Below are 9,563 nucleotides of genomic sequence, written 5' to 3' on the forward strand. Positions count from 1 at the left end.
AAGACTATGTCTTGACTCCGGAACACCTTCTTGTCGACCAGATCCCACACCTGGTAACTGAACTTATCGTCGCCGTATCCAAGGAATCTGCATGGCCGGGACTTCGGATCCAGCGTCCTTCACCACATGCACGTATGCGAGACACCCAAACACCTTCAGATGTCGGTAAGACACATCCTTACTAGTCCATACTTTCTACGATGAGTCTCTGCCCAGGGGTACTGAGGGTGATCTGTTTATCACATAGTTCGCCGTCGTCAGCACCTCAACCAAAACGCCTTGGGTAACTTGGCATGTGAGAGCATGCTCCGGACTCTCTCCATTATGGTCTAGGTCATCCTTTTGGCAAGCCCGTTTATTTCCGGCGTCTTCGGCACGGTGAACTCGAGTCGGATTCCCTTCGACCGGCAGTACTCCTCGACCTGCCCCCGATATTCTCCTCCGTTATCCGCTTGAACCGCTTTCAGCCTCCGGCCGGTTTCTCTTTCCACTCTCGCGTGGAGCTCCTTGAAGACGGATAACACTTGATCCTTCGTCTTCAACAGTGAGACCCACAACTTCCGGTTGTGGTCATCTATGAACATCACAAAGTACTACAATCTAGCATGTGACTTCGTGTTGACTTGACACACATCGGTATGCACCAACTCCAGTGGTGCATTTCGTATCAGTGGTCTTGACTGGAAGGAGGTTCTACTTGCCGGCCAGGCAGTTGGTGCACTTCTCAAGTTGCACGTCTTTCACTGGAATGAGGTTGTCTTTTGCAAGCCTCTTCATCCCCTTCTCACTCATGTGACACAATCTTTTGTGCCACAACTCACTGGCAGTGTCGGATGCTACGTTCACTTCTTCCCGGCATATCTGGGCATTCATCAAGTACAGTGTGTTGACCTTCCAGGCTCGAGCCACTATTAACCCCCTTTGCAGATCTTCGTGACACCATTCCGGATGCTACTTGTGTAGCCTTCATCATCTAGCCGACCGGCTGATATCAGGTTCAGTCGAACCTTCGAAATGTGTCGGACATCCTTCAGCAACAACTTACATCTGGTTGATGTCGTCAACAACACATCTCCTATGCCGATAATTCAGCATGTCCCTTCATTCCCCATCTGGACACTGCCGTGCTCACTGGCCGTGTAGGATGAGAAGCATTTCCGGTCTAGGGTAAGGTGGAACGATGCTCCAGAATTGACAACCCACGTTGTCTCGTCGACAGCAAGGTTCAAGTCACTCTCCTCGGTGATGAGCATTAGTTCTTCTTCACTTGCCGCGATCGCCATCGTTCCCTTCCGGTCCAGGCCTCGTTGATCCGAACCGTTTCGGTCCGGTGACTTCTTCGAATCGGTACTGTCAATTCCCTTGTCTTTCCAGAAATACCGACAGTTCTTCTGGAAGTGCCCCGGCTTGCCGCAATAGACGCAAGTGGGCCTCCCCCTGACTTTGACCGTGTCCCCGACTTTTCCCGGTTCTGGGGACTTCAATTCCTTTGTCTTCCGCGTTCCAATTCGGTAAGGAGGGCTTTGGCGTCAGAGATCACCTCCTTGTCTTTCCGACGCGCCTCCTCATCTAGCAAGCTCGACTTGACTCTTGCTAGGGATAGTTGCTTTCCTTCCGAGCCGGCGTTGCCCAACGTGACAACTAACGTCTCCCGGCTATCCGGCAAGGAACCGAGCAGGAGTAATACGAGTACCTCATCGACAATAGGTACTTCCAATGAGGTTGCCTGATGGATCAGTCCCTAGAAGGCATTCATGTGCTCCGCCTTACTAGAGCCATCTTTTTTAGAGACATGAACTAATGTAAGCATTAGATAAGGATAGAATATAGATCTAGATAGAAAGGAGATAAAGAAAGAAGGGTATCGATCCACCCGACCACCCCCAAGTGAAGGGATCGAGACGGACTCGAGCCTTCATCGGCGTCCCATACCATCGTCGTGGCGTCGAGTCGTACTTGGCGCTGGCGCGCTCACTACAAGACTTGACCCACCACAAGACAGAGTCTCAATGGAATCAACAAGATAATTAAATGAGGGTAGCTAGGCCTCTTATTTATAACGATACCCAAGGCCCCCATGCAAGTTCACACTTGGCCTAATGGGTTGTCTCAATCCCGAGGATTAAAAGTAATCCTCCCCTTCTTTACACTCTCGTTTAACCCTCACACTTATCCACGTGTATAGAATGCTACGGTAAATTCTCACCACGGGATATCATATGGTCATGCCCGTAACATGCTCCCCCTCTTTAAAACATTGCACTCTTGCAATGGAAAGTTAGGGAAGTTAGTTCTGAGAGTATTTTCGCGTTCCCATGTGGCATCTTTTATTGATTTATCCATCCATTTTATTTTAAATTCTCGAATTTCTTTAGTACGTAATTGTTTTGTTTTAACATCGAGAATTCTTTCTGGTACATGTGGTTTAGAAGATAATTCTTTAAAAGTAACTAGAGTTTCAGTTGTAATTGTATTGTCGCCAGAACCTGGAAGTTCTTTTAGACGATTCACATGAAAAACTGGATGAATTTCAATGCCATCGGGAAGAGCGAGACGATAGGTTGATGACCCAATGCGTTTGAGGACTGTAAAAGGTCCACAAAACCGTGGGGCTAACTTAGTGCACTTAACCTTAGACAATGTCTTAGAATTGTGAGGTACACGTAAAAATACCTTCTGTCCAGGGTTGAATACACGAGATTGCCTATGATGATCGGCATAAAAACGCGCTCTATCTTGAGCTGTTTTTATATTACCTCGTGCAATATGCAACATATCTTGCATATCCCGAAGAAAGTTTTGCGTACTTCGCAATTCATCATGATGTATATTGACATCAATCGGGGCTCGTGGCATAAAACCATACATCAACATAAAAGGACTATATCCCGTCGACGTATGCTTGGAGCTGTTATAAGCAAACTCCAAAATTGGGAGATAACGTTCCCATTTTGTTGGTTTTGCACCAACGTATGCTCGAAGCATGTCCTCAATAATTTGATTTACTCATTCTGTTTGTCCATCGGATTGAGGATGATCCGTGGAGCTCATGCTCAACGTAGTTTCTAACTTCTTGAAGACTTGCATCCAAAAGTCACTAGTAAACTTTGGATCTCGATCACTCACGATATCCATCGGTAACCCATCAAAACGAAATAACTCGTCAACGAATTGGTAAGCCAATTTAGGAGTTGTTACCATGGTTTTAGTAGCAATAAATCTGGCCATTTTAGTTAGTCTATCAACCACAACCCAGATGGCATCATGGCCTTTTTGGGTGCGAGGAAGGCTAACAATAAAATCCATCGCTTGCATCAGTTTCAACCTCAAAAGGTTTTGAAGGATCGGGTAAAATAAGTGAAGGAGCCTTGCACACCAGGTCCTTGAGTTCCTTAAAGGCGAGGTCTAGTGTAGCATTCCAGACAATAGGTTTTGTAGACTTGTACGCGTTTGACCTTTTAGAAGATCAATAAACGACGTTGTCAATTAGGAGTAATTACGAAGGGATTTTCGCAAAAACCCGACAAAACCAAGGAATGATCAAACTTCTCGAATATTCCGAAGAGTGGGCCAAAGCTTGATTTTCTCGATGCGAGAAGGATCAATTTCAACTCCTGGTTCGGTTATGAGATGTCCAAGATAAGTAATTGATTTCTTGAAGAACTCACATTTTGAGATCTTCGCATAAAATTGTTTGTCACGCAATGTTTGTAAAACAAAGTGGACATGTTTAGCATGTTCTTGTAATGTATAGATATAAACTAAAATATCATCCAAGAAAATAATGACAAATTTTCCAAGTTGTTCTCAGAAAATGTCATTCATTTCTTGTTGAAATGTAACCGGAGCATTGGTCAAACCAAAAGGCATAACCAAAAACTCATAATGGCCATAATGCGTACGAAATGCCATTTTAGGAACATCGTCCTCACTTATACGAATTTGATGGTAGCCAATACGGAGATCAAGTTTCATAAAATACTAAGCTCCCTGGAGACAGTCAATTAGATTGTTAGCCCGGGGCAATGGATACGAATTCTTGATCGTCACTTTATTCAAGCGTCGGTAATTAATACACATACGCCATGTGCCCTCTTTCTTTTTAACCAAGAGAACTAGTGCTCCCCATGGAGATTTGCTATAACGTATATAACCCATTCGTAAATAGTCCTTGAGTTGCTTAGCTACCTCATCCTCTTCAGATCGACTTAAGTGATAAGGTGGTACACTTATTGGTGCAACACCAGGTACAATATCTATATGATGGTCTATATTATGTTTAGGAGGTAAACCATCTGGTAGTTCACTCGGAAAAACATCACAAAAATCATTTAAGATTTCATCAAGTTGTTGTTCAAAATATGTTAATTGAACCGAGACATTATCAATATTGTAAAAGTGAATGTCCGGATCAAGTACACAATAAAATAGAGTAGAACAAGACAATTCGGATATTGATGGAGAGGAAAAAATCGAGAGGGATTGTTTTTTTACACATTGAATAAAATGAGTACAATCGTTCAGTACAAATGTTATTGAATGATGAACCCAATCAATAGATAAAGAAGAGTTTTTATTATAGAACCAGGGATAACCCAGTATTACATCAGTGGTACAAAGATTCATTACATGGAAGTCTACTTCCTCTATATAAGTATCAATAGAAATTCCCAATGAATGAATCGCCCCATTGATGTATTGTACTCTTCCATCAGCCAAGTGCACCGTATAGGTGTGATCACCGGATTCCCCATATCTGAACCAAACGATCATTCACAAAATTGTGTGAGCTTCCCGAATCAAACTAAAATTGTACAGGAGATCCATTGATCAACCCGTTTGCACGTAGTAAATCATTGGGACCCAATACATAGTGAGGGAAAGAACATTGACAATTACTTAAATGATGTGTATAGACCTGAAGGACATTAGGAATCTGACCTTTATGGTCTGCAGCTTTAGCTTTGTTGTCGTGCTCTTTCCGTTGGAGCTTTCGACATTGCTCTTTTGTATGACCCTTCTATTTGCAGAATACACAAAAAGGATGTCGCTTACAATCACGATCCATGAATTCGTTGGGTGTCTTGCGTTTCCCAACGAATTGCGACTGCTTAGTCTCGGGCGCTTGTTGTGGTCCTTCTTTGAAGTGCGTTGATAGAGAAGAACTATTTCAATGGCCTCTTCGAAGGATTTTGGATCCTTATCGTGCACTATCCAATGATAGTTCGAATTGGGGATGCCATTGACAAAACAAGCTATTAACCAATTGTCCTCTTCTAGACCCGATTTTTGGATTTGGTTCTAACATGGTGGACATAGTCTTCTAGCGAAGAAAATTTCCGACTAGAGAGGTTCATTAAAGCTTGTGCTACCTCGGTTTGAGACGGAGGTTGCAGAAATTGGCCCTTGAAAACTGTGACAAAATTTGTCCATGTATCAGGCAATTTCCCCAAAGTACAGAGCCCACGCCACTAGGCGGCTGCCCTACCCCCTAGTTCTCGGCCGACATATGCAATCTTCATACTATCTAGCATGGGATAGAGCTCAAAATGAGACTCCCATCGGCCCAGCCACGTGCAAATTGCTTCTTCGGTTCTTTCCTTTTTGTCTCCCGCAAATGGCTTAACGACAAACGATGGTTCACCTTATCGCTCATCAGGTCTATTAGTCTCATGTTGTAAACTAATGACACGTGCCTCGAGAGCACTTTGAGATTGCCGAAGTTTGGTCATCTGTTGAGCGGTGAAACTAAGGTATTGGCTTATTTGCGAAAAATACATCTCAATGGACATTTGTCCAGGAGGATTCCCTTGAGTTCCTTCTACTTGAGCGGATGACATCAGGTCATTATTTTGAGCCATTAAATGATTATTTCTGGAAAAGAAATAGGATAAGGTCAGAGATATAGTCATAACATCATGTCGTGATGTAAACATATCATGGGCAAACATTAATCGATATCATGATCTCACGTCAATACCCCTCTAGACGTATGAGATGAGGTTCAAGATCAGGTTACTATGGTAACACAAAGGTGTTTTAAAAACCATGGGGTGACAATTTAATGTCTTTCCCTGATCTCTATATTGATTTTTTCATGGCGGCTCCCCGAGGCTCAACCATGTATGTTCGCGTAATGAATAGTTTATACACGAAAAAAAATGTTAACAATAAACTATGTTTCGGTGCCCACATATGTGGTTTTGGCTCTTTAAGTCCTATTACGAGAACCCCGAAGTGCACTTAGACCTTAAGTCTAAACATGTGGTATAGTCATATGTATCAACGATGTTGTATGGTCTTGGTCATATTTGAACTCGAGACCTTGAGAACAAATACATTAAACATTTAAGCCAACCAAGTAGATTGCTCTTCTTTGAATGCTTAATATTTCATGCGTATAGAGATATGCAAGGCATTTGCCCATATATTTTTTTTTTAAAAGAAACATATATGTCAAGAGTCCTTATTTCGCCCTCATTTACTACAACTGTGTTGGTACATTACCTAACCTCAAGTCTCGTAATTACAATGGCATACGCCAAAGTGCAACCTAATGGTCAAGCCAAATGAGCCCTCTTTTCGTAGTAGGCCCACGTGGCCCATCACATGGTCACGTCATTACGAATGCCTCTCGTAAGAATGATCTCATGGTGGCATCGTATCCATGTAATGAGGGAGGGATGTTGGATACGTGTGTCATAGGAGCGACCTCACATGAAGTGGGTCAAGCCCTACGTACTCAACATCATTATGGCTATAGGCGTTTCTTTACATAACGAAATATCAAAGTCACCAATGGGGATTTCAACAATAAAAGTTTTTTGAAAAAAGGGATGGTGGCAACGCTATTCTCACAAAAATGTGAGGACGGCCACCAAGACCCTTTCCCCGAAAATGAAAACATTCGATTTAAAATCACGTAATAACTTATATACACATATGTATATTATCACATATATATGATCAACTATGTATACACGTGACCACATATGCCTATATTAAACAAATCGTTATATTTAATAGCCAAAAATGATGTAATCGAGATACGTAATCGAGGCATATACCTCTACGCACACGAGACATCCAAAAATAAGGGTTAATCGTAATACGCAATTGAGGTATTGACCTCTTACGCATACTAGACCAAACGCATATCATTTACAACGAATCGAGGTATTGACCTCATACGCAAACATAACATATCTTTGTGAACGTAATACGCAATTGAGGTATTAACCTCGTGCGCATACGACACTCATCACATATTCAATATACGTCAAATGAGGTATTGACCTCATACACATATGTAAACGTTTTATACAACCAATGAATTACCACTACAACATCATTGAATTAATGAAAAAAATCTACATATTAACCATACACATGATTAGATAGGAGAATAAAAAATAGACAAAAAAGAACAAGAAAGATTACCGAAGTTCCTTTGTTGATCCTTGTCTACATGAAGGTCGACCGGACGTAGATTGATCGCCATCAATCAAGAACACAAAAGACAAGAAAAGAAACATTAGAAACTGAGCTCTGATACCAACTTTTAAAGACATGAACTAATGTAAGCATTAGATAAGGATAGAATATAGATCTAGATAGAAAGGAGAGAGAGAAAGAAGGGTGCCAATCCACCCAACCACCCCCGAGTGAAGGGATCAAGACAAACTTGAGCCTCGATCGGCGTCCCATACCACCGTCGTGGCATCGAGTCATACCTGGTGCTGGTGCGCTCGCTCGCTACAAGAGTTGACCCACCACAAGACAGAGTCTCGACATAGTCAACAAGATAATCAAATGAGGGTAATTAGGCCTCTTATTTATAGCGATACCCAAGGCCCCCAGGCAAGTTCACACTTGGCCTAATGGGTTGTCTCAATCCCGAGGATTAAAAGTAATCCTCCCCTTCTTTACACTCTCATTTAACCCTCACACTTATCAACGTGTATAGAATACTACGGTAAATTCTCACCACGAGATATTATATGGTCATGCCTGTAACAATCTTGGTACCAGAGCCTCACTAGCTTCCGGAATACCGAAACACGATTAACGGCATTTTTGTTTTGGAACATAATGTCGATCTTCTCCCAGAGTTCATGAGCCTTCCTCTCTTCATTGAAGTTGTTGTACTGGTTCATGTTGATGAAGCACCGGATGTATGTCGTCGTCTTCATGTGCATCACCTCCCACACTGTGGCATCGATGTTGTCCGGTCTCTTGTCCCCGAACTAAACCGGCAACGAAAGATCTTTAACCACCAGCATGTCCCTCATCTTCGAATTCCACACTGAGTAGTTGGAGCCGGTGAGCTTGAACAAGCAACCGTAAGATTCTTCCATTTTCTGTGTTGTTCACTCTGATACCAGTTTGAAGAGAAATGTGCGGAATATCGCTCGGCCACAACCGAGTAGTAAATCACTTCTATAGGAATCAAACATAGAAATGGGAAGTGGAGAGAACACAAGAAAAATTACACAGAGAGAAGGGGTACAATCAGAGACTCGGAGGCAACAACCTCGAGATCTGTTTCTTCGCACAGTGGCGGTTACAACAGAGTATCACTCTGTATCTCTCTCTCTCTCACTCTCTATACAACAGTTACAGCAATATGAGTACAACACAATCACACTCATTTCCTAAAGTGATTGCCCTAAGCCATATTTATAGTTATTTGAACTTAGGGCTATTTACAGAATATAGCCTCAATGGGCTTATTCAAGACATATTTACAAATCTGTCCTCTCTTCCGGTTCTCACCGGGTCCTCTTTATTTATCACCGGATCCCATCCGGAGGGACTGATTTCCCAACACGTAGACGGTAGGAGGCGTCACGAAGGACGGCGGCGATCAACAGAAGTGATGAAGAGCAATCTCCGGAGTAGCCACCAAATCTAGCCGGAGCCGAAGGAATGCAAATGAATGGCGCTAGAATGGATCAACTCGGAGAGACCATACCGGAATAGCCAGCAGAAGTCGAACGGGAGCAGTCGGAAGCGAAAAGAGCGAAGGTGAGAGCAGATGAAGCCGGGGAAGATGCAACTGTCGGACCAGGAAGGCAACAACCACAACAACAAGAGTCGGAGCAACCACAACAACAAGAGCCGGAGCAACCACAACAACAAGAGCCGGAGCAATCACAACAGCAGGAACCGGAGTAGCCACAACAGTAGGAACCGGAGCAGCCACAACAACAAGAACCGGAGCAGCCACAGCAGCAGGAGCTAGAGCAAGAGTGGCAAAGCGAGGAACCCCTCGAACCTTTTGACCACAATATTCTGGACATACTTCATAAAGAATAGTGGATCTAACCCGTGGGTTCGACGTACAATGTAATGTCCCACAGGTGTGCCATGTGTTGGCCAGTGGCGGCCAAGTATGAAAGGAGGAAGAGGCGAGCTGGTTCCTAGAAATATAATTAAATAACTAAGAATTATGTTAGGAACGGATGGATCCGGAAGAGGTATGCCGATTCGGATCCGGACCGATTCATAGCCGGTTGCCGGTTAGGCACCATTTTGTAGCACAGACTGGATGCTTATAAAAG

Source organism: Azolla caroliniana, unplaced genomic scaffold (genome assembly GCF_043228905.1).
Source record: "Azolla caroliniana isolate FFs.n. ecotype wild unplaced genomic scaffold, voAzoCaro1.0.p SCAF_4, whole genome shotgun sequence".
Lineage (NCBI taxonomy): Eukaryota > Viridiplantae > Streptophyta > Polypodiopsida > Salviniales > Salviniaceae > Azolla > Azolla caroliniana.